A 26,036-nucleotide genomic window follows, 5' to 3' on the forward strand; every position below is an offset into this window, starting at 1 on the left:
TCCATTTTCTGATATTTCCTTTCATTTCTTTCTTTAAAGACTCAAAATTCTTATGGTACAGGTCTTTCACTTTTTGGGTTAGCGTTACCCAAGGTATTTTATGCTGTTTTTTGCAATTGTAAAGGGTGATGTTTCTCTGATTTCTTTCTCAGCACGTTTATCTTCTGTATATATTAGGGCTAGTTATTTTTTAGTTAATCTTGTATCCTGCCACTTTGCTGAATATGTTTATCAGCTACAGGAGTTCCCTGGTAGAGTTTTTTTGGGTCACTTATGTAGACTATCATATCATCTGCAAATAGTGAAAGTTTGACTTCTTCCTTCCCAATTTGTATCCCCTTGATCTCCTTCTGTTGTCTTATTGCTCTAGCTAGAATTTCAAGGACAATATTGAAGAGGTATGGAGAGAGTGGAGCCTTGTCTTGTCCCTGATTTTAGAGGAATCACCTTGAGTTTCTCTCCATTTAGTTTGATGTTGGCTGTTAGCTTGCTGTATATTGCTTTTATCATGTTTAGGTATGTTCCTGTTATTCCTAATTTCTGTAAGACCTTTATCATGAAGGGATGTTGTATTTTGTCAAAGGCTTTTTCAGCATCTAGTGAGATGATCATGTGGTTTTTCTTTCTCAGTCTATATATATGGTGGATTACATTGATGGACTTGTGTATGCTGAACCATCCTTGCACCCTGGGATGAAGCCTACTTCATCATGTTGGATGATTTCTCTGATGTGTCCTTGGATTTGATTTGCCAGTATTTTATTTGGTATTTTTGCATCAATGTTCATGAAGGATATAGATCTGTAGTTCTCTTTCTTAGTTGTGTCTTTGTGTGGCTTGGGAAACAAGGTTATTGAAGCCTCCTAAGATGTGTTTGGTAATGACCCTTTTGCTTCTATTGTGTGGAATACTTTGAGGAGAATTGGTATTAGCTGTCTTTGAATTTCTGGTAGAATTCTGCACTGAAGCCATCTGGTGCTGGGCTTTTTTTTTTTTTGATGGCTGCTTCTATTTCATTGGGGATTATAGGTCTATTTAAATTACTTATCTGTTCTTGATTCAATTTTGGTAAGTGAAATCTGTCCAGAAAATTGTCCATTTCCTTTAGATTTTCGAATTTTGAGGAATACAGGTTTTCAAAGTATGACCTGATGATTCTCTGGATTTCCTCAGTGTCTGTTGTTTTGTCCCCCTTTTCATTTCTGATTTTATTAATTTGCATGTTCACTCTCTGCTTTTTGGTAAGTTTGGATAAAGGTTTGTCTATCTTGTTGATTTTCTCAAAGAACCAACTCTTTGTTACATTGATTCTTTGTATTATTTTCCTAGTCTACTTTATTGATTTCAGCCCTCATTTTGATTATTTTCTGGTGTCTACTCCTCTGGGGTGCGTTGGCTTCTTTGTGTTCTAGAGCTTTCAATTGTGCTGTTAATTCTCTAATGTGACTGACTATTCTCCAGTTTCTTCATGTGGGCACTTAGTGCTATGAACTTTCCCCTTAGCACTGCTTTCAAAGTGTCCCATAAGTTTGGGTATGTTCTGTCTTCATTCTCATTAAATTCTAGGAAGTCTTTAATTTCCTTTTTTATTTCTTCCTCCACCCAGGGATGGTGCTTTTGGGCATTATTCAATTTCCATGAGTTTGTAGGTTTTCTGCAATTTGTGTTATTGTTGAATTCTAACTTTAAAGCATTGTGGTCTGATAAGATACAGGGGGTTATTTTAATTTATTTTTGTATCTGTTGAGGTTTGCTATGTTGCCAAGTAAGTTGTCGATTTTAGAGAAGTTTCCATGTGGCGCTGAGAAGAATGTATATTCTTTTGGGTTTCGATGGAATGTTCTATAGATGTCTGTTAAACCTAAATGGGTCATAACTTCTATTAGCTTCTTTTTCTCTTTGTTAAGTTTCTGTCTGGTGTTCCTGTCTAGTGGTGAGAGTGGGGTGTTGAAGTCTCCCACTATAATTGTGTCAGGTTTTATGTGTTTATCATCTGTATATAGTAGGGCTACTGATTTTTTTAGTTAATTTTGTATCCTGCTACTTTGATGAAGGTGTTTATCAGCTGTAGGAGTTCCCTGGTAGAGTTTTTCGGGTCACTTATGTAGACTATCATATCGCATGCTAATGGTGAAAGTTTGACTTCATCCTTTCCAATTTGTATCACCTTGTTTTTAAGGTCATTCTCTTCTGCTTCATCTGTATTCTGATGTTCAGGTTGTGCTGTTCTAGAGTCCCTAGACTCTGGTGGTGTCATGTTGATTTTTTGTTGTTGAATATGTTTTTATATTGTCTTATTTCCATCCCTTCTTCCCATGGGTGCATAAGAAGTCTCTTCCTCTCCTGGTGGGTACAGGACCAAGGTTCCCTTCCGGTGTGTGCAGATAGGTCCAATACTCTGATGTCTCTTCTCTTCGTATAGATGGAGTCAGGCCTGGTACCGGGCCTTGGCAGTCTCTGGTTGGGCTGGATCTGACTGGGATGGTATCTGCTGTAACCAGTCCCCAAGCCTCAGGTGTCTCCGAGCAGGGTAGAGGAAGCTGGCAAGATACAGGCCCAAGATCACCTAGTCCTGTGTATGGAGGCCGGACTGGTGTCAGGGCATTGGCAGTCTCTGGGTGGGCTGGATCCCACCGGGATGGGATTTGTGGTTAGCAGTCCCCAGGCCTCAGGGGTCTCTGACCAGGGCAGAGGAAGACAGACCAGAAACAGGCCCAAGCTTACCTAGTCCTGTGGATGGAAGAAGGGCCTAGGACCCTGTAGACTCTGGGTGGGCTGGATCACACCAGGATGGGATCTGCTGTGATCAGTCCCCAGGTCCTCTCTCTGAGCAGGGCAGAGGAAGGCAGGCCTGAAAAAGGCCCAAGCTCACCTAGAGCAGTCGACAGAGGAAGGACTGCTTAACCTATCTCATTTTGGGTACCTAAATGTTTTTAAGATTCATCCATACTATAGAAGTTGCCAGTATTTTCTTTCAATGACTGAACAGCATTTATATGTATATAGAACTTTTTGTGAACCTGTTCATCTTAACAGCGGGCATTTGTAGTTTCTATCTTATGGCTATTGTAGATGTGATGGTTAATATGGGTAACAAGATTTAGAATCACTTAGGAGACAAATCTCTTTTGATTCTTGTGAAGGCTTATCTTGACTAGATTGATATAGGAAAATGTGGGTGGTATGATTCCCTGTGGTTGCATCCCCAAGCTGAAAGAATGAGTTGAGCAGCAGCATTCATCACTCTCTGCTTTACTAGCTGCCTTGAGTAACTGTCACTGGGATTTTACTACCATGATGCACTGTGCTTTCAAACTGTGACCCAAAATATACCAACTTTTCTGTTGGTCTATTTTCCTTTCTTCCCCTCTCCGTCCATCTCTCCTTCCTTTCTTCTTTGGGCTGCTTTTGTCGGGGTATTTTATAAGAGCAACAGGAAAAGTACCTAAGTGAACTGTGTTGAAATTTACATTAGTGCACAAATAGCTGTTGAATTCTTTGATTTTGGTTTTTATAGTAGAAGTATAAATTCTATAAATCTTGATTGTACTTTTTCTCTCTCTGGCTTTATCCTCAGCAGGCAAATAAAACTTGGCCCCCGTTTCCCAAGTTCATTAAAGAAAAAAGATATTTTTCTCTCTTTAGGTCATATAGCCTCTCAAAAGAATTCCTTTTGGTCATGTTCTGATCTCAGACTCTGAATGGAGCACTGAAACCAGAGTGACACTCCTTCAATAGGACAGTTTTCCATGGTAAATAGATGCAGTATTTCAAGAAATGGGGATTCTTGTGGGCAAAGATAAAGCCAGTACAATATTATTCTACGTATACGCAAAATTTTCATTTTGGATGTTTTTTAAGGGATTCTCGGAGGAGAAGAATGACTTGTGAAAGGTAGAGTTGGAATTTTGACAATAAAGACAGAAAACATTTTTACCTATTGGGAGCAGTAATTGCTATCTTCTGGTGAGAGCACTCTGAGGATATCTCATAGGGCTAAAAATATGCAGATGTTAGGAGTACAGGGCCCTTGATATAGTCTGAAGAAAAGCTTTTCAATTAATGCTTCAATAAGCGTGGCCGTGACTGTTCATTACAGTCTGTTTGTAAACCTGAAAAAAAAAACACCCAAAGGTCTTGTCAACTGACTAAAAGATAAATTGTAATGTTTTCTTGCAATGGAATGCTACACCATCATTAGAACTTAAAAAATACTCTAGAACAATATATATCTAGATAGATAGGCTCCAAATATAGCATTCAATGCAAACAATGAAACTATAGTATTGCAGGTACTTTGCAACAGCATGATGCAGTTATTAGAAAATATACTAGAGTATTTCTATAATGTTTGGAATATATACATGTATAAAATAGTTGGAAAATTACCTAAAAATTAAGTAGTAAGAGCACAAATGAACAAACTTAAGGGAATTTCAATTTTGTTGTGCTGTTATATTTTTATTTTAATTTAAAATTTGCTAAATCAAAGTGATTAAATGTGAACAGTTGTTAATTTAGGCATTGTTGTATTTTCATTACTTTCTGTTTAACTTTACAGTGAACAAAATAGTACATGATTATAGGTCAATGTGAATTCAATTTTTCTTTATTCTTTTGCTTGATTTTTTTATATTTTTCTATTTATTTTAATTTTTGTGGGGGGGGTGTTCTGAGACAGAGTTTCTTTGTGGCTTTGGAGGAGGCTGTCCTGGATATCATGGAATTAGCTCTTGTAGACCAGACTGCTCTCGAACTCACAGAGATCGGCCTGCCTCTGTCTCCTGAGTGCTGGGATTAAAGGCAACCACTGCCCCGCCTTCTATTTATTTTTTGAGACAGAGTCTCTCTGTCTGGCTGTCCTTGCAAATTCCTGCGTAGACCAGGCTGGCCTCAAACTTGTAAAGATTCACCTGTCTCTGACTCCTGAGTTTAGGATTTAAAGGTGCATGCCGCCATGCCTGGCCTGTTTTCTTTTCTTTTTTTTTCCTGGCCTGTATTCTTTATTCTTACATTTTCACAGTATATATGTACACAGGCAGATAAAGATCAATAAGATATTTTAACTTGCTTTTGAGAAATATTGAACATAAGCTCTTGATAAAATGTCCATGCTGTGCTGGACTGCACCATGCCATCTTCTATCATTTATGTGTTGGAGTGTGTTTTCCCATTGATCTTCCCTGTCCTCCTGACAAAATGCCCAGTGTGTTTCCCATTAACCTCAGAATCCCTCCTTACATTCAGCCCTACAACCTTGACATGCCTCCTCTTATCTTAGTAAACAATGAGATTGCTCCATGGCTGTTAAAAGCTGGCAAAAATAAACTATCCAAATCAGAATTCCTGTGAGAAGAAAGTCCTGTGAAGTGAAGATAGATTTCAGAAATCCTATTCATACCAGGAGGGAAAAGTCGTTAAATAATGGTGCACAAGGCAGTTGGTGACAGCCTTGTCTCTTTGGGTTTTACAAAAATGATAACAGAAATATTTGCAACATCTTGCTTGATTCTGAAGTGGTTCCCATTTTATAATGGGAACTTTACAAGCCAGACAAAGAATGTCAGAAAGAGCATTGCTTGCTGAGCACTGACATCACTGGGTGGGAATGAATGAGTATTGTCTTACACAATGGAATGTGTTCTATCCCTCCTCTGAGAGAGAATTTGGCTTGGTATGCAAATTAAAATATTGTTTTGAAAAAATTGTTGCATCGAATTACAGAAAAAAAAATCCATCCCAGTTCTTTAGTCCACTGTTGGCAGAGTAGTTGACAGGAGACTTGTCTAGCCAGTTTGTCTGGGCCATGCTCTGGATTTTTTGATAGAGCCCAATCAAGGAGAATTGTCCTTTGGCAAAGAAGTAAAAGAGCTCTAAACGTTTGGGGTCTCTGTTTTAAATGGTTTTATCAGGCACGGGAGAAAGGAAGGATGGTTTACTTGTAATACTTCTAAGCCCTTAAAAGCATTTCAAATTTGAATGCCTGCTATTTCACTTTCTCTTTGTTGCAGAGTTGGCAGGTGAATTAGTGGTAGCTAGTTACTTTGGTTGGCTGGTCTTTCTGTTCTCTCAGACTTACCTGTGAGGATCTATCTTTGAACAAAGCTTTCCTGTCTGATGCTCAGAAACCAGGGGACAATCTGAAACTTCAGAAATGTTACATTATTTCGCAGCTCTTCTCTTCAAGGTCATTTGACTGGACTGAGGCTGAGTTCGCTGCTGGGCATTCAGGAAGCAAATGATTCCATCACTTAAGACTATGGTTCATACATTATGCTCATAGCTTATGCATCATGCTCATGGCTTATGCATCACTCTCATGGCTTATGCATTACTCTGGGGCAGTGGTTCTGGAAGAGTGATTCTGAACAGCATCCTCAGCACACTGGGGAGCTTGTTAGAATTGCATGCTTTTGCAGTCTACTTCAGACCTGCTAGGGGTGGGACCCAGAAATCTGTGACTTGCCAAGGACTCCAGGTACTGGGATCCACGCTTAAGACTGAGAACCACTGTTTCTGGTGGATCTATCTACTTGAATGGAGAAAACTCCACATATGAACCTTTTCCTCTTCTTCCTAGTATAATGGTTCCTCCTGATTGAAATATGCTTCAGTTGCCAAAGAGAAAGATAAAACATTAATCTGGTATTCATTGAACAGTTAGGGTAAGCCAGTGCTTGACACTGTTGTCTCATCTTATATTCCAAGTAATTATGAAGGCAGGCCATTTGATCCTATTTGTAATCGCATCTTTACTTGTTAATTACATCAAATTTAGTTGTTTGGCAATTGGGTGGAGTTTTTTATTCTGTTATGTTAGAACCTGGCTTTTCCGTATTCAGGGAAGGAGGCCCAACCCGAGTATGTAATATGATTGGGTGTAAAAGAAACCTTATTTTCCTCTTTTCTAGTGATTGATTTGATAGTGGACTTGAAATCTGGATCTGGTCCATTCAGTATTGGGGAAAATTTGTTGGGGCTGCTGAGAAAAATTAATCCTTCTTGAAAAAGACCTGTATAGATAAAAAGTCCTCATCAATTTGGCCTGCCGTCTTGTCATGATACGGTGTTTGGTTAGATTGCAGAATGTATCTTGCAACCAACAAGAAAAAGTCAAGAGAGATATTTTTTGTGTTCTAGTCTGGATTTCCAATTTTGTGAGTTAACAAAACATTTTTGTCAGTAATATTGTGTCTTGATAATGAAAATATACATGTTGAGGACACATATGTGTAAGCCACAGTGTAGGTATCAGAATCCACTTTCAACAAACAAATGGTAAACATTCTACTAATGTGTTCTCTCACTCATTCACATGCTTACCTTCATTCCCTCCAACAAAATCATTTTTCAGGGAAAAATCTCTGCAACTTCTTTTTAGTGTTTCTTTGAAACTAGTACTGCTTGAAAAATTGATTATTTAAACTGTATTTACTTACTTTTCAGTGGACAAAATGAATAAAATTTGCTTGCCACAGCTGCATGCAATTCAAAGTTCCAGGAAAATGCCAGCAGAAATATGAAGGTCTTTGTAAATAATATTATAGTATATATAATTTAGTGGTTTCATCATCATTTCTGATTTGATTTAGAATCACCTTTGTATATGTGTACGAGAAGTCATTTCCAGAGAGAATGAACTTAGTGGGCATGACCTATCCTGAATGGGAATGATATCCCATGGGCTAGGGTCCACATCTGAATAAACAGGACCACAAGCATTCATCTCTTTGCTTCCTGGCTGCAGAAGTGAAATGACCAATTGTCTCATGCTCCAGCCACCCTGCCTTAATGAACTGTATCTCCTTAGACTGTGATCCTAAATAAACCTTCCTTCTTTAAGTTACTTGTTATCAGGTCTTGGTTAAAACAATGAGAAAATTTACTATCAGCTGCAAGATATTTTGGACTGGATTTTCATAAGTATCTAATGAGTGTTTTTCAGGTAACTTGATTTGTTTCCTACATAGTTATGATGAACACATTCTTCTTGCAAAAATACAAGTATTCCACAAAGTCACAGATCTCCCAATCACTCTATCCTTTCTTCTCCCAAAGAAGTCACCCATTATCTGTTAGTTTCAAATTATTGTACTATTTTCTATACTATTTTCTATATATATATGCATATATATATATGGTATTCTTTTCTTCCCACAAAGTTTTGCTGTGAATGATAAATTAAATCTTAAGTGATAAGTGCTTAAAATGGTTGGGGTTATGAATATTCTAAATTACTTATATTAAAAGATTCAAGTGCATTTTTCTTGAGATGAAGGCCTAGTTTTGCATAGACATAGTATTTTTAGTTTCTTGAAATTTTAATAATATTTCCCTATAAGGTGTCCATGTCATACTGTCATTGTAATTCTATTTTCTTTTATTTTTCGAGATATAATTTCTCTGTGTAGCCCTGGCTGTACTGAGACTCACTATGTATACCAGACTGCCTCAAATCTGGAGATCCACCTGCTTTTGCCTCACAGCTGCGGGCATTAAAGTCATGTGCCACCACTACCTAGTGATAATCCTATCATTTTATAGTGTTATTGCACAAAAAGTCAATTTAAGGGAAATATTTTATTTTCTGATTTCTTTTAAAGGAACAACACTGCGCCTAGCAGAGACATTAGGAAATGAACACTTTTGCCATTTATTTATGGAAGCCAATTCCAGACCGTTCTGGACAAAGTATTCTGGGTCTGCAATTTTCCTTGGCTGCCACTCAGTTTGTTCCTGCTTGCTCATGTGGGCTGATGTTCAACTCCTCTGGACTCAGATAAGACTGGAAAGACAACAATCTGATCTTTCATGGGCTGTTCAATGGTAACCCACAAACTGATACTGACTTGGTAAAATCTAGAACGGATTACCAGAGTGTTGATTTTCATCCTGAAATGTTGCATTAACTACTTCTCTTGTTGCTCTGACAAAATGAATGGTGAAAGCAACATAAGGAAAGAAGAGTTAATTTTGGCTCATGGCTTGAGGGGATACAGTTCACCATGGGGGGAAGGCATGACAGAAAGTGGGTCACATTGCATTGACAGTCAAGATGCAGAGATGAGCAGCTAGAGACATGGCTATGCAATTCTGAGTACTTGCTGCCCTTGTAAAGGATGTAGGTTTGGTTTCCAGTACCCATAAGATGGCTTATAACTGTCTGTAACTCCAGTTCTCCAGGATCTAGGACCCTTTTTGAACCTTCATTGGCACCAGACAAGCATGTAGTACATTTGCATGCAAGCTACACACTCATATATAAAAATACAAATAAATAAATCTTTAAAGAAGAAAAAGAAGCGGAAATGAGAACCAGAGAAATGACTTGGTGGTTAAGAGCACTGTTGTTCTTCCAGAAGACATGAGTTCAGTTCTCAGCAACTGCATGGTGGTTCACAACTCTCTGGAGCTCCAGTTCCAAGGGATCTGACACCCTTTTCTGGCTTCAGCCTGCATCTGTATGCACATGGTATGACACATACATGCAGGAAAAAACACTAATACACATAAAATGCAGAAAGAAAGAAATGGATAGAAAGAAAGAAGGAAGGAAAGAAAGAGATATGAACGCTGCTGCTTAGCTCCCTTTTTCCTTCCCCTCTTTTATTCAGTCCACAACTCCAGCCCGTTATATGGAGCCACCTCCATCTAGGGTATATCTTATCTTTTTAACCGAAACTCTCAGAAAACATCCCGATAGACACATCCAGAGATGTATCTCTTACCTCTCTGATTCTAAATTTGGGGAACTTGACAATGAAAATCCTCTGTCCACTGCCAGGACCCCATCTTATAGGTTTTGACACTGAAACTGTCAAGTGTGCAAACCTGAATTATACATTTAGACACAGAGAAAGGTGATTTCTGGATACAAAGCATACAGTAATAAAGAAAAATACATACCTTAAAACTCACAGTGTGCTTCAACTTCTCACTGTAACTTGGGAGTCTGTTAAAAACAAAGAACCCTGTGCTCAACTCCAGAGCTTCTGAATCATGATCTGGGTTTTGACAAGATTCCTTGGTGATTTGTATGCACATTAAAGTGTAAGAAGTGCTATTTCTTTTTCCACTTAGTCATCCATAGTGGCTTCATTGAAATTCCAAGGAATCTCATGGGAGAGTGTTTCCAGAAACTTTCATAGACACCATAATAATCAGCATTTGGTAATAATGAACCAATTGAGCAGTTCCTAGTACAGCTCTAGGATGCCTTGGAATTGATAAGCTCAGTGCAATGGATGAGGGTCTCTGATGCTCTAAGTGCTGACCCTAAGCAATTATGTGTGACACTGAAAGATTATGGCAGTGACACATCAGCAGGTTTGAGTGAATCAGTACAAGATAACACTGTAGAGACAGATAAAAGGAGAGGATTTCTTAATGGGAATGGGATTGTACCTTTGTATACCCAGCCTTGTCATGTCTTCACTTAACAGTTAAATTTGATGAACTCTGATTTTTTTAAAAATTAATATGGGGTGGCCTGAAGGGCCTGGCTTCTTACTCTGTGTCATGAACTTAAATTAGAGCTGAATCATTTTTAATATTCTGATTTAGTGATATGTGATCCTGTATTTTTACAGTGGGGTATTATTCAGCTACCAAAAATTACACAAATCTTTGTCTCAAATATGGTTGGACAATTGTGTGTATGTTATCCATCAAAAATAAAGTAAAATATCATTTCTATCATTTCAGAAAGCACTCTTGTGCTCCTTTCTGGTCATTTCAACTACTGTTTTGACTTACATATCATACATGATTTTGCCCATTTCAGTATAAAGGGCGAAGTCTCTGAGTCAGAGGAAACTTGAATGCTTAACAATTAGAAAACTGCCCAACAGTTCTTGCAAGTGCTTGCCTTACTCTGCCTATATGCTACAGTTGTGTAGCTTGGTCTTCTTGTGGGACTCCTAAAGTAGGGCCTGTCTCTGACTCTTACAGGCCTTTGAAACCCTACTCCTCATATGGAGTCACCTTGCCCAGCCTTAATACATAGGGAGTTGTTTAGTCTTACTGCAACTTAATATGCCCTGTTTTGTTGATACCCATGGAAGACCTGCCTTTTCCTAAACAAGAATGGACGAGGAGTGGATTGGGGGGGGGTGGAAGTGGGGAGGAAGGGAACGAGGGGTTGTGAGGAGAAGAGGCAGGGGAAAATAGATGGAATGTTCAATAAATAAATATCATTAGATAAATAAATAAATATTTTAGAGAAGGAAAGTATTTGCCTTACTTCACACTCTGACTAAAAGTGTTTGAAAGTTCTAGTTACTTTTAATGTTTTAACAATATTTGAAATTGTGGGCCTTTAAATTTTTTGTAAAATTTGCATTTCCCTTGCAACTAATGGGGTAGGAGATTATGGTGTATACTTAAGTGTGCTCCATGCAATCTATGTTTGTGAAAGCAGCAGTAGTCGCTTATTTTTTACTGTTGACTTTAGAAGTGTTACAGACAGGTTTCTCTTAGCTTATATGACAAAACACAGGCCTGCAGTGCCTCAGGGCAAAGTGTGCCTTACTTACATTTTTCTTTTCAGTACCGCTTTTGGAGAACTTGAACATGGGAAAGACCCCAATTATCCAAAGAGAAAATCCTTTCCTGCCCATAACTCCCTTTGATAGGTCAGTGCAGGCCTGTTCTGTATCTGAGATCCTTAGCACCGTGTGTGTGTGTGTGTGTGTGTGTGTGTGCGCGCGCGCGCGTATGCACACACACACCTGTGCACACACACACATACAAAACAGAGGTCAGTCTGAAGTGTCATTATTCAGCTCTATCCACCTTAGTTTTTGAGATAGGGTCTCTCATTTGACTGAAACTTAACATGTAGGCTAGGCTGGCCAACCAGTAAGCCCCAAGTGTCTGCCAATCTCATCTCCTCAGCATTTGGATTGCAAAAGCATACTACCATACTGGGAATTTTTTAAATGTGGGATCTGAATGTAAGCTCAGATCCCCAGGCTTTTTGCACAGCAAACACTTTCTTGAAGAGCTATCTGTCCAGCTCATCTTAGTATTTTTGATTGGTCATGCCACACCACATTTGACCACTAAACAGTTATTAGAGTTTCTGTGTTTTCTCCTTAGGCCCTTCCATTGTAGATTTCCTTCCCACCCACCATTATCTTAACTAGGACAGGTGAGGCTTTTTTCTTCCTTCTGATGGCTTGTTGATTTCTGGAGTTTAGTTCATCTAGGGTTTGTATGTCTTTCATTCTCACACGGGTTTTGTAAAACTTGGATTTTGAAGCTTTTCAAGATAGTCTCTGTGGTTATGTGAAAATAGAATTTTCTTCTCACATCTTGTATCCTAACAAGAAGCAGAAGTCTAGCATATTTCTAGTAGTTTTTTTCTTTCTGAGCTGTTCTCAAAGTGGTGCTCACCTAAGCCTACACAGAGACATTTCTTTAAATAGAACAGACCAAGAGGTCCATGATAACTCAACAAAGCCCTAAAGTTACGAGAAGAACCAAATGTATCGTGTTTTTATAATAACAACTTAAAGGGTTAAAATTAAAATTAAAAAAGGAAAGAAAGAAAAGGCCCAGACATATTATGAGACACCAAACCTCCGAAGATGTCATTGAATTTGTTTTCTGTTGGCCATCTGTTGTGCAAAAAAGAAGTCACCAATATATCTACACAAAAATTACTGCATAGTTGATTATAGAACTATATGCAAGAGCTAACCCATGAAAATATTGTGGAAAATACAAATATATCCATAAACCTGTTAGATGTTACATTGAAAGTGTGGCATTAATAAAAGTTAAAATACTTTGTTTGCCCAAAGCCATTGTTCAAAGAATGAAAAAAGACAAGCTATGTATTTGTTGAAAGTATTTGCAAATGACATCCCTGAATAATAACATGTCAGTAATCCATATCTTGAAATATCCTATAAAAAACAAAAATAAAGTGGACAACAGATTCAGAAAAAATAATAATGTAAGGGTTGATAGAAATAAGCCAACCATGAGAACTGTTGACTTTCTAAACATGATGCCTAATTTTCCTTGTCTATAAATGGAAATAAAACATTATTTATATCATTGTGTTCCTGGATGATTCAATGAGTTAATATAGGTAAAGCATTTAGAGGTGTGATTGACACATACAAATATGCCTCATAAATGAAACATTAGCTGTTATCGATAATGATATATCATTATTATTGACAGTATTTCCAGCAGAAAATGTTTATCAATTAAGGGTTTACTCAGCCAATTACTTTGTTTTTATGTGGGAAGTTTTATTGGGGAAAGGAAGGGAGAGACGGGAGAGAGAAAGAGGCGGGGTACAGGTGGCACAAAGACCTACCTTCCTCTTCAGAGGAGCACAGAAAAGAGAGAGTCTTAGCCCATTACTTTTATGTCTGACTTGAAATGAAAGGTTTTTCCAGATATTGGTGAATATTAACAGACACAGACCAATATTGTATTCAATATTCATTGTCATGAACAAAAAGCTCAGAAAATTAAGATTTTGTACTTGGTGCCAATGAATTGTCAATACTATTTAGGAATGACTTTTTTTTTTTTTACAGGTAATTCAGTGGAAATGTGCCCTGTGCCCCCTTGACAAGAAGCATCGCCATGTGACTTGTGATGTGTCATGAAATGTGACTATCTCCTTTAGGCAAAACATTGAGTTGATTTACATTGCCACACGTTCTTCTTCTTGTCTGTCAGCCAGTGTTGTTCCAACAGGAAAAGCCTGTAGGTAAAGGCACTTTGGAGCATTCCATGGCACCTATGGTGGAAATGTAGAATCAGCTATAATGAAAGCTTTGATTTGGAGCCTTTGGTGAGTTAAACTTACACAGCTGGTGTAGAGTACCTTCAGGGCACAGCCTTGACTGACTGTTGCTTTACTCTGGACCACAAAGTACAGTCAGGTGGATGCACTGGCTAAGCACAGAACTCATGCAGCCTAAAGTCTGTGTGGAGGGGCAGGCCTAGGTATGAGTGCCAGAGAATGAGTTCCATTTATATTTATGATTGAGTAATAAGTATCCAAGGAGACGGGTATGTCCAAAATATAGGTATTAGACTGGATGCAGGAAACAGAAAGTGGGGCCAAGAAAACAGAAAACAAGGACAGGAATGGATGGGGCAGGAACCAACCAATAAACTTAGTAAGTGGATCTTCCTTTGGTGTTCCTCTGGGTAGTAAGAGGAGAGCCAATGTACTATCTTTGGGGGTATGGCTCTTTGGCAGGTGGTAGGCTGCCAATTGAAAGTCCTAAGGTCATTTATAGTAATGAATAAGAGTGTTAGCCCCACACTTGCAGGACAACTACACAGAAATGCAGTTCCTTCTGGACAAGGTGTGTGCTTATTATCTTTTTTTTATTCTTGGGAGTTTTCAGTTCAGCTCTTCAAGAAGAATCACTTTGAATTAATTGGGAATTACACATACACTAAGTGAAGAGATCACTCCTGGAACATCAAAACACCTAACATAGCCCTTTCTATGAACATGTCATTTAAATCACACAGAAGGTTACAGCTCTGTCTATGCATGTTTTAATTGGATCCCTGATCCTAACAGAACAGCAGTGTAAGCAGAGCATTTAAAAAATTCTTTCAGTCCTTTTGGAATGTAACTCATGGGCTTAACAGACATGTATTGACATAACTAACTTGTTCAACATGTCTTTTTGTAAGTTATAAGTGAGCAGAAACTAAAGCTTTGAATTAAACTAACAGATGAGATTTTCATATTAGGGATAGTATACTAATATGATATATACTAATAGGATCTCTATCCCAAAGTGCAGTTACATCATTTAATACAAAGTTGTTTCCTAGTGGGAACTCAAGATTATTTTACAGAAAATATAAATAATGTGAGACTTTCTGGCCACTAAGTAATAGCCTGGGATATGAAATCACCTGAGTTGTCCTATAGACTGGGCAGAGTTTCTATTTGTTAAGAACGATAATCATGGATATGTGGAGAATAGATTACAAAGGCTAAAGAATGGACAATTCTTGCTATGGTTCACCAGAGATTAAAGTTCATACAAGGTTGTTTTCATTTTTAGTTGTCCCCTTTGTAAACCAGAAAGGTATTATTTATCTGTTTGCATTTGTGGCCATGAGGTTCTGTAATATTATTTTTCAGTTGTGTTATTTTTTTGAAATTATACTTCTGAAATAACATGTATTGGCATACACTAGCATGTCCACCTACAAAAAGTAGGTATTTAAGTATTTGTCAAAGGGGGCTGTATATGTGTCTGGGATGTAACTTAGTGGTATAGCTTTAAGTATGCTCAAGGCCTGAGTCTAAGCCTCATCACAACAAAAAAAATTAGAAAATCCTACATTGTCAAAAAGTTAAGGACTATTTTGAAAGAAAACTCATTTAAAATAAACCAGACATTTCAATAGTTTGTTATATATACAACACATACTTGTAAATGCTTTGGAAAATACCTCAACAGAAATATTACCAGATAATTTTAACATTTACAATGAGACTTGTTTTAGAAATGTAGATTCAAATAGGAAAGTTGTTTTAATATTTTTTATTGTCATTTTACTAAAGATAGTGACTCTGTACATCAGAGGTAAAACTTTAAAGTCAAGTATCAAAAAGAATTTAAATATATGTAAATGAATGTGTTTAACCTGAAAGAGAATGTTGACAAAAATAAATGACTTTCAGAGAGAGCTCCCAGGACCTGTTCTCTTTTTGGCAAGCTCTTCTGGTACTTGAACAAATATGTGACTCTTTAAAGTAATAGCCCACATAATTTGTGGGTTTAGGCCTGTATGCCTCTGTTTATTTTTGGTATAAAAATCCTTGCTTATAGCAAAAAGGTAGTTAAGTGTGATGATCCTTTGTGCCTGGCTTATGAGTTTGTCCCTTAGGTGCATAGACTGAAGTCATAGGTAATTCAGCTAACAATCAAAACATGCAAAACTATATTTGTAGCTCAGTTATAAGTCAGCAAACAGTGGCATTAAATTATAGGGGTGATTATTACACATGAACTGTTAGGGACATCTCTAATTTGAGATATTTGTCTGTCCCTAGACCATGAGTTGAAATAGAAAATCTAGAAACCAAATTTTCCAAATTCATAAAACCATTGTTAATGCCACCTTTCATTCTATGTTAGTTGTTTCATTGCTTTAACAAATACCTGACAAAACTATCTTGAAGAAGGATGGGTTTACTTAAGGGGGTCTGTAGGTTTCTTTTTTAACTCTTTGAGGGCTCACCACCAAGGTCCCAACAACATTTTGCCTCTGGGCTTTTTGCCTTTCTTTATTCTATATATCTTTTTTCTTATTCTGTGACTGGCTGTGTGGCTGGTGGTTGGCCCCTGGCATCCTCCTCTCCTCCTTTTCTCGATCCCCTCCTCTATATTTCTCCTCCTATTTATATTCTCTGCCCACCGACCCCAGCTATCTCTCTCTCCTGCCTAGCTATTATCCATTCAGGTCTTTATTAGATCAATCAGGTGTTTCAGACTGGCAAAGTAACACAGCTCCACAGAGTTAAACAAATGCAACATAAAGTAGTGCAACAAATCTTTGCATCATTAAACAAATATTACACAGCATAAACAAATATAACACATCTTAAACTAATATTCCACAACAAGGGTCAGTCCATCATGGCAGGGATGTCATGTCAGCAGAACTTTGAAACATCTGGTCATATTACATCTACAGTCAGAAGGGGGGCCAGTCATGGGAGAAAAAGCCAGGGGTGGGAGAAGAGAAGAGAAGACAAGAGAGGAGAGATGACAGAGTGGGGAGAAATGGGTGAATATGAAAGTGAGTGACAGGTTCTCAGTTCACATTGTTCAGTCTGTAACCCAAAGACTGATAGTTTGGAGTGTTACTGCTCACATTTAACGTGGGTTTTCCTACCTCAAATAAACTAATATAGTCAATCCTTCATAGATATGCACAGAGCATTGCCTCTTCATCTATCTTGTCAATTTCCCATCTTAACATCTTTCAGTCTGAGTTATAGAATTTGTTCTTCTTGTTTTCTTTCAACACAGATCAGTCCATCACCCAACCCCAATGGATACTAATTCAAAAACACATTCTGAATCTGTGCTCATCTAACCATTCTCCAAGCCATTACCAGGATTCAAAGTGCTAACATCTCTTGCCCTCAAAGTGTTATGCCTGCTCATTGTTGCCTCCTCCCAGTCTCCCCACACTTACAAGAGACACACCTTTAATACAGTGAAATCACACCAAGAAGGAGACTGAATCTCACTGCAGTTATCATGTCCCAGGTTGTTCTGGTGTCACCCTGTTACTCTATACCAGTGTTTCTCAACCTTCCTAATGCTGCAACCTTTAATACAATTCCCATGTTGTGTTGACCCCTGTAGGGGAAGCTGTAGCCACGCCTTCTTAGGGGATGGCTACAGGTATGCCTGACCATGCTTGTGAGGGCGTGTTCAGAGTGATGTAGAGTGACTGTGTTTGCTCTTTCGGTTTCACTTTGGTACTTGCTGTACAGACTGCTGCCACGCCGGCTGGCTAGGTTGCTCTGTAAGTAAGGCTTTTCCCTATTAAATACCCTTATATTTCTACCTGACTCCGTATTGGTAATTTCCCACTATATCTTTTAGACTAAAAGGGGAATTGTAGGGGAAGCCGTAGCCAGCCCCTAAGAAGGTGTGGCTACAGCTTCCCCTACAGACCCCCAACCATAAAATTATTTTTGTTACTACTTCATAACAGTAATTTTGCTACTGTTATGAACTGTAATGTAAATATCTGTGTTTTCTGGTGGTCTTAGGTGACCCCTGTCACCCAAATGAATTGCAACCCACAGGTTGAGAATCACTGCTCTATACTATGGAAGCCTCTGTAACTCCTCAGTTGTAATAAGGATAGTATCATGTTGTGTTTCCTTATGTAGTTGTCTGTTTCATGGATCATAAGTTCTGTGAGGGTAGGTTTACTACAGAACCCTTGGATTCTAGCCCAGAGTGGACTTCTCAATTATAAAGGAATTTATCATATTGTTTAACATAACAGCAATTCCCGAGCCAAAGCACGTACCGACACTCTCACTGATAGACTACTTTTTTCACCTTATGCAAGAACATTTATGACTGTAAAAGAAAATTCACCAAGGAATAGTATCCCAACAGGCTTCATTTTCCTAATGAAATTAGTAAAAATCTTATATATTTCTCCTTGGACTAAAGATACCAACTTAAATTCCCTCTTAATTTCAACTAAAATGTTAGTGCTGAGATTTTTAAAGTGTTTTTATTTTAGGCATGCCTTATGGAATGGGTATGACTTGGGTTCCCTTAGCTGATAGCACATTGGATGATTTGTTTAATTATTTTATTAGTTCTTTCCTTCATACCTTATTTGCAGATTTTTTCTTCATGGTTGAAAATTACAGTTTGGTTCAGGCTGGGATAATGAGATATGAGAAGATTTACATGTTTCCTTCTGTGCATATTTCTATGCAAGTATGTATGGTGTTAGATTAATGACTATTATTAACAATTAGAAAAATATAATGTATGTGAGTTCATGGAGAAGAGTTCATTCATAGCTCTATTGTAAACAAAGAGGATAATTGTCAGTCCACACGAAATATCATTTCTGCTGCAAAAAATAAAAATGAATGGCAGGAACATATCCAGTCTCTGCTATGAAAACAGTGAAGATGAATGCAAGATTCCTTACAGAAACCAAAACAAATTTCCTTTTTTAATTATGGCTTCTGATAAATTTGGCATAAAATGTTGTGCTAGAAATGTAACTGTAAAACTGGACATAGTGTTTCATGGTTTTAGTCCCAGAATTCAAAAAGCTGGGACTTCAAGTTCATGGAAAGTCTGGGCTAAATAAAAGGTACCAAGTCAGCCTGAGCAACAGAATGATACTCTGTCTAAAAATCTGCTAAAAAGGAAATACAAGCTTAACCATAGATATGCATATATTAAAATTATTAGTGAAATAGTACATTTAGGGTTTGCTTGACACTATTTTGTAGGGTTATAGAGAGGATGGAAGAAATAATAAGAATGTGGAGGAAATAAGACAAGGCTCTAGGTTGATGTTGACACCAAATGACTACATGGTGGGTTTTTCATGTTCTAGCTTCTACTTGTTAGAAAATCAACATATAAAAACAGAAGCACCCTAACTGTGATGAAGCTTAAGTTTGAGGACCTGCTATTGGATAGATCTCTTCCAGGGTACTGGGAAAGGGCTTCTGAGATGTTCAGATGCTTTTATAAAATTTCAAAAAATGAGATAAATCAGCCAAAGTTTGACTGAGATTACTTTTGCTTCCTATTCAAAATTTCTTCCTCCATTTCACTTCCTTTTGTGGTAGGAGAATTTTTAGATACCCCAGTTTTTGGGGAGGAGTGGCTATAGCTGAGGGAAAACTGAGTTCAGGATGTAAATGCTTTCATTTACCTTTGCCCACAGATGAAAGATACTAGTTTAAAATTCCTAACAAGGAAGTACATTTTGACACCCCCAAAATTCATTCTTTTTTTTTAACTAAGCCTATCACATGTTTTCATTAGTTGTTTTATCTAGTGTGAGAAAAATTCCAGGAATGCTACCCATTTGTGATGAGATACCTTGTGTTATGTTCGAAGGCATAGGACCAGAGATTGTACTGATAAATAAGTATGCCCCATGATAATTGCTGATGATGTCTGTAGATAGTAAGGGCAAACAAGATTTAAAGTGTATGAGGCCAGAATCTAGTTTATAGACAGTTTTTCCAATTATCAGAAGTGTAAAAATTTTTTGCTGGACTTGGTTCATATTGATACCTATTTAAAGTCACAATAATCTCCAGTGGAAACATACTTGATAATACTACAAGTACACCAATATATTACTAATATATTCGTCATATTTTTGCACTTTCATATAAATCAAGAGAAAAGAATTTAACACTATGTTGTGATTATAGGACCCATACATTCACTACCACAATTTTGAGTGTGACTGTGTAGCTGCCTAAATACCTACAGATTATTAGCCTATCTTGTGCACTTTTGGACTTCATATATCCAAAAGGTATATAAAGCTGTGTTTGATGCAGAAAATGACCCAAAGAGCAGATAACACACAGTAGATTGAGCTAGCCATAAGTGTTGGTGGCATTCAGACATTAGTAAGTGGATGAAAATGTTGCAGTCTAGCAAATATTCCTATGAACTGAAAGATTTTTGGAAGCTGCCTTCAAGAATGTCTTAAAATGTGTAATATGCTCCTTGAGGATAAAATTTAAAATAAAATAAAATCAGATGCGTTTCTAGGTTTGAAACCAAAGTTTCTTACTACTTCAAATTTCAGCCCTTTGTGGTTTCAAAGATTTTTTTAAAAATGTTGTTTTCTTTTAATAGAGTTTCTCCAGAGAACTGAAGCATAGCCAAATCCCTCAACACAGAAAAAAAAAAAATCACTTAACAGCAAAAAGCAACTTCATCCTGTTTCATTTCATGGCTTTCACTTCCAAATATGGAATATAAGCATCTGGAAAGCAAGGTAATATGCAGCATGTTTGGCTTGTGTTGGCCTTTATATTACACATTTCTTGAAGTTCACGTCTTTATAATTTCTCTATTTATCTTACCAACCTTAAAGCTTTTGTTTTTTTTCTTTGCTTTTAAGTGAAAATATTGTTGTATCTTAAGTTTTCTTTCTCTCCTCCCAGACATTGTTCATAATTTTGGCTAAGAATCTGTTTACCCAGAGCATTTTGGCAGTATATTTTGTTTTTGAAACAAAATTTAAACACATTAACACACAATCAATGGTGTGTATAATATGTATGGGTGAATACAATTACATGACCCATTTATAGCTTCCATTACTAAATACAGAATGCCAGTTGTTTGTAAGTGGTTATGCCTTTGATTAAATTATCTCCACTTGCTATGCCTGTAATAGCATAGAAGTCCTTTCTCTTTCCCAAATTCTCTAGGATACTGTTATATGCAGTTTCACAAAGTCAGAGTTACTAAATCATTTAGGAAATTTCTAATAAATCTTGTTCTTATGGCTACATTTAAATGCAGCTGGATTCAGTAAATTAAGGTAGTCATTAATATTTGAAATGCCAAGGGATACTAAAATCTTTGTGAAATAAGGTAAGCAAAATTGAAATGTTGTGGAGGAAGGCCACACTGCATTCAGCCTTCTGGGCAAATTGCTCCATCCATATTATGACCTTATACTAGGGCTTCAGAATTCAATTGCATTATCTGCAACCAACAGAAAAAGGAGAAAAGGATATATAAAAATTGTGTTGTGGTATGTTAAGAACTATACCTAAGAATACCAGATATATAGATGTACAACCTGTGGAACAAAATCAGTGATATGGCCTGGTTGCATCAAAGAGGAGGCCAAGACATAACACTGATCCTGCAAGGACAAGAAAACAGCATTGATGAGTACTGTTTCCGTTAACATACACTTGGACCTGCTATGGTATCATGGAGGTCCCTTATATTCCCAAATATTCTCCAATGACAAGCTGACTCTTTGATCCAGCTTGAATCAAGGTTGAATGAAAAAAAAACCATTCTTATGAGGTAACATTTTTTAAATATTAGAAATCATATAAACTACTGTGTGGATGAAGGCTTTGGAAGCAAGTCTTGTTAGGGTGAGTAGTAAAACATCCCAGGAATATGAGGTGCTAGTGGGGATCAGTGGGGTGGGATAGTTCAGGGTAAAGCTAAAGGAAGTACCCTTACTCTCTCCCTATCTGCAGTGATTTGAACTGCCAACTGTTCAATAGGTACAGTATTTTAAAACTCCTTAACCAGATACTTCCTGAAGGCTACCAGCATGGATTACTTTTCTCCTCTATAGTCTTAATTCTCCAAGGAAAAGACCATAACTTAGACATTTGTGTGCATAATGTCAGTAGTGCCCAGAAACCAACTTACAGAACTATGAACTTAGTCCAGGGCTTCTTGACCAGGGAACTACTGATATTTTGGACATTAAAATTCCTTGGTGAAGGGGATGTCTGGTGCTTTGTATTATTTTTGATAGAATTTTTGAACTCTATCCACTATATAATCTTCAAGATGTGATAGCAAAACTATCTCTAGTCATTACTATGTCCCGTGGGAATCTAAATAACCCTGAGTTGAGAAATCCTGGATGTGTCCTTTAGCAGCAGGCAGCACAGCCCACAAGAGCAGCTTCTCTGTGAACAATGGACATTCCACAAGGAGTGTGTATAATGTTAGTGGAAGTCCAGATGCTGAAGCTCTCTCTTGGGTACAATATATTTATGGTGGGTGTTTTACTATCTATGCTAGATGGTCTGTCTGCCTCACAAAATATCTCTGCAGTTGAGATCTGGTGTATGGACCTAATTTCCCCCCAAATTAATAGCTCAGCCTTTTCAAGTGCTTCTTATGGAGTACATGGTCATAGAATAAAAAGATCATAGTTAATAATCATTTGTTTATTATTTTTTGGAAACTCTGACCAGCAGGGAAGTATGAGGATTTCTAGAAATCACCAGGGTACAGTGAAAGTTGCCAATAAAAATGTAAAATAATACAGATGTTGTTATGAAGCAGAAACATGTTATGTTTTAAATAAATCAGTATCCTTAACTATTAGCAAGAGAACTCAAGGGTTTTTTTTTTTTTAGAACAATGGTATTATAATTTTATTATCTTTTTCCTACACATCTGGAATTTTGAAAACTTCTTGAATAAAAAAGAAAGCTATTAGATTATTTAGGTTACCCTTGAGTTCAATAGTAGTTTTGAAAATATATGGAAAATTCTGTCTTAATATCTTCTCCTTTATGGATTTTTCTTAATTATTTGAAATAATTTATCTCAGTCAGTACCTGACAGATTTAGGCAAAAGAGCAAAACCGAGAGAGAGAGACAGAGACAGAGACAGAGACAGAGACACAGAGAGACACAGAGAAACAGAGAGAGGGAGAGGAAGAGAGAGAAGAGAGAGAAGTGGAGAAAACTTTACTTTAAAATAATACATTATTTTTATTATATCACTACAAAAATATTTTAAAATATAGACAAGTTTAAAAAACACTTTTAATGGTATTATATTGTGGTACATTTTCTAGGTCATTCTTTTGCTGTGTACATGCTTATGCTGCTATCATATTGTTATCATATATTGACTAGTTAAAAGAAGGGAAATGTTATGTGTTTTTCCTTTGTTTTTTTATTTTTGAAAGAGCCCCATTCATGTAAATATCACTCTTTCCATATGAATTAGCTTCTATTTAAGATACAGCATGTATTTTAGTCTTTTGGTACCTTTTGAGATGATTTTCTACAGAGTGGTAATTATTCCATGTTTCCTTAGCTTGTGCTGTCTGGAATATGTATCTGACTAATCTATTCATGAATTAACTGTGTATTCTGACCTCCTTGCCCACTTAGCTTGTAATTCTCTTGGGTTATATTTGTTCCAGGCATGAGATCTTGGTGGCAAGAAACAGGCAAAGTCAAGCTGGACTGGATGTGTGGCACAGACGTATATGTCTGCGAAGGGCAGAATCTATAGTACTGAGCACCTGTGTGATGGTGAATGACAAGAAAAAAAACAGAAAAAATCTGTTTGAGAACATGGGACATCTTCAGTAAGATAAGTTGGCCTGGTATTTTGGGATTGGTCAGACAGCAAAAGGGAAGCCTGCCGTGTCACTTCATGGGGAATTGGGATTATGTGTGTATAAGGAATTCACAAATTTGAAGTGTGCTAGAGAAGTTGATCCAAGTTTGAAGCATAAAAATAGGAGCAAGAATAGTAAAATGACTAAGTATAAAAGTGTGAATATTAAGCAATTAAGGCTCAAAATTATGCTGAAAAGTTTGCCATCATTTATAAGCTTAAGGAAGGAAAGGGGAAATAAAGCAGAAACAGAACTACAGGAAGTAAAAACAAACCTGTCCTGCAAGACTTCTGGAAGGGAAAATTGGTTCATTCTCATTGTAGCCTGACTAAGCTGAGAAGGGAAGGATTGATACAAAGGTCTTGGATTTGGTTGCCAGGTTTTTTGTTTTTGACCTTTGTCCAAATGTCAGTTACTTGAGTACATATAAATAAAATGAGAATTTGTGAGCTTTGGGGAGAACTTAAAGCTCAAGAACAAAGAGAGAAGTTGATGCTTCCAAATTTACTTAATACTAGGATCCTCACTTTTTTCCTTTTAACTTTCCCCTCTAGAGTATTTGCTTATACTTCACACTGAATGATTCTTTTAATATAACAAATGTATCATTCCTGGTGTGCCTTTGAGATCCACTACTATAGCTCCCTCAGTTACATGGTTCATTTCAGTGGAGTCAATTGTTTTAGTTGACATCTAGTCATCTCCCATTGACACCTTGAAGGATTATGGCAGAGAAGGAGAGACAAGTTAAAACAAACTTGTGCAATTATTTAACATTCATAAGAAAGCCAGTCTCCCTTTTGCTCATCTGATACTGTAGCAAATATTAAAACCACCCAATTAAGCTTATCAGATGCTATGGATTCCAAAATAAAATCAGACATTTGAAGGAAACCACATAGTATGCTCCTGCTTCATTCTTTTGTAGGATTCAAAGCATATTTTTTTAAAAAAAACCAACTTCTTGATTGAGTCTTATTTATATTTGAGCTTTTCTTTTGAAATAAGAGTATGCACTCTACTCATCTATGAAAAGCTAAGGAATTTGGGCATGCCCTTATAGCTCCAATTTCAAGGATGATATTTTCCACTGTTTCATCATAGGACCTTGGCAGCTTATATTTCTCTTCAAATTTTTATTCATAAGAATGAGTAATTAACATTATTTATGATATTTTCTATGGTGCATACAATTGAGCAGAAAAAAGTAAACACATAATATCCAATTTTGTATGAACTAAGTATCTAAGAATGAAAAATTTCACCTGTAACGTATTCATATTTCATGCTAACAACTAAGAATGGGTCCTGCATTCCTAATGCAACTTGTGATAAGCAGAGTATGGCCATCATGAACTTTCTCTCAGTAACACATCTATAATATTTATTAATATTTTATATAAAGTCAGTTTGTGGAGTTAAACTTCCTAAGCCTGCTTTGAGATCTGACAGATGCAATGTATTTAAGGTAAAAGTTGAAAATGTGTGATTCAAATACATCATAAATTATTTCTATGTAAGCTATTATTTTTTTACTTTCAGTTGGAACTTGATCTCATCTTCAGAGAAAGAAAAGAAAATATTGGGTCAGGTAAGTTTTAAGTATAGTTATGTGAAATATCAACTTCTTTCTAGTTATTAGGGTATAGAATTGTCTCCATAAAGTATGCCTGTAGAATAGTTGGTCTCAAGCCAAGGAAAGATACTGGTTTGGTTCTAGACAGTGATATTCCTGCAGAAATATACCTGCTGAGTCAGAGTGATAGGCACTGGATTGATAATTTTTATGGTGGTAGATGATGAGCCCTTATAGAAGAACTCCTCCCTGACATTAGTTGTGGATTTGTGGGAAATGACACCCATTACTCAGGCACAAAGTTGGCAAGAGCCAATGGAGGAGGGGTTAGTGCCAGCTACATGTGTATCACTGGAAGGCTCCCAATGGTGCTCCTGGAGAACTTGTACTCTAAGGAAGATTTCCACAGTGATATCAATTGAGTAGCATTGTTTCTTCTGGATTGTAGGATTTGGTGTGTTATACTCATTCTTTCTGAGTAAGTGGAATATAAAATGATAACTCTCAGTACAAAAGGCTGGGAAAGAACAACACTTACAACTTGTAGGTCTTCGGTGCTATAGCTCCATGGTTCTACAAACTTTATTTTCATGCTTGTGGCTTAGTCTCTCAAAAGTCAGAATAACATAACCATTAGAGCCAAACTACACAGGTTCATCTCTGAGTCCTTGGCCTCTTTGTAGTTTTAGGTTTCTTGTTTATTATGTTATTTATGTATTTATCTATAATATTTATAATAAATTACTTGGATAATAGTATTCATATTTGTTATGACTATCCACATTT

This window comes from Cricetulus griseus, chromosome X, assembly GCF_003668045.3.
Source record: "Cricetulus griseus strain 17A/GY chromosome X, alternate assembly CriGri-PICRH-1.0, whole genome shotgun sequence".
NCBI lineage: Eukaryota > Metazoa > Chordata > Mammalia > Rodentia > Cricetidae > Cricetulus > Cricetulus griseus.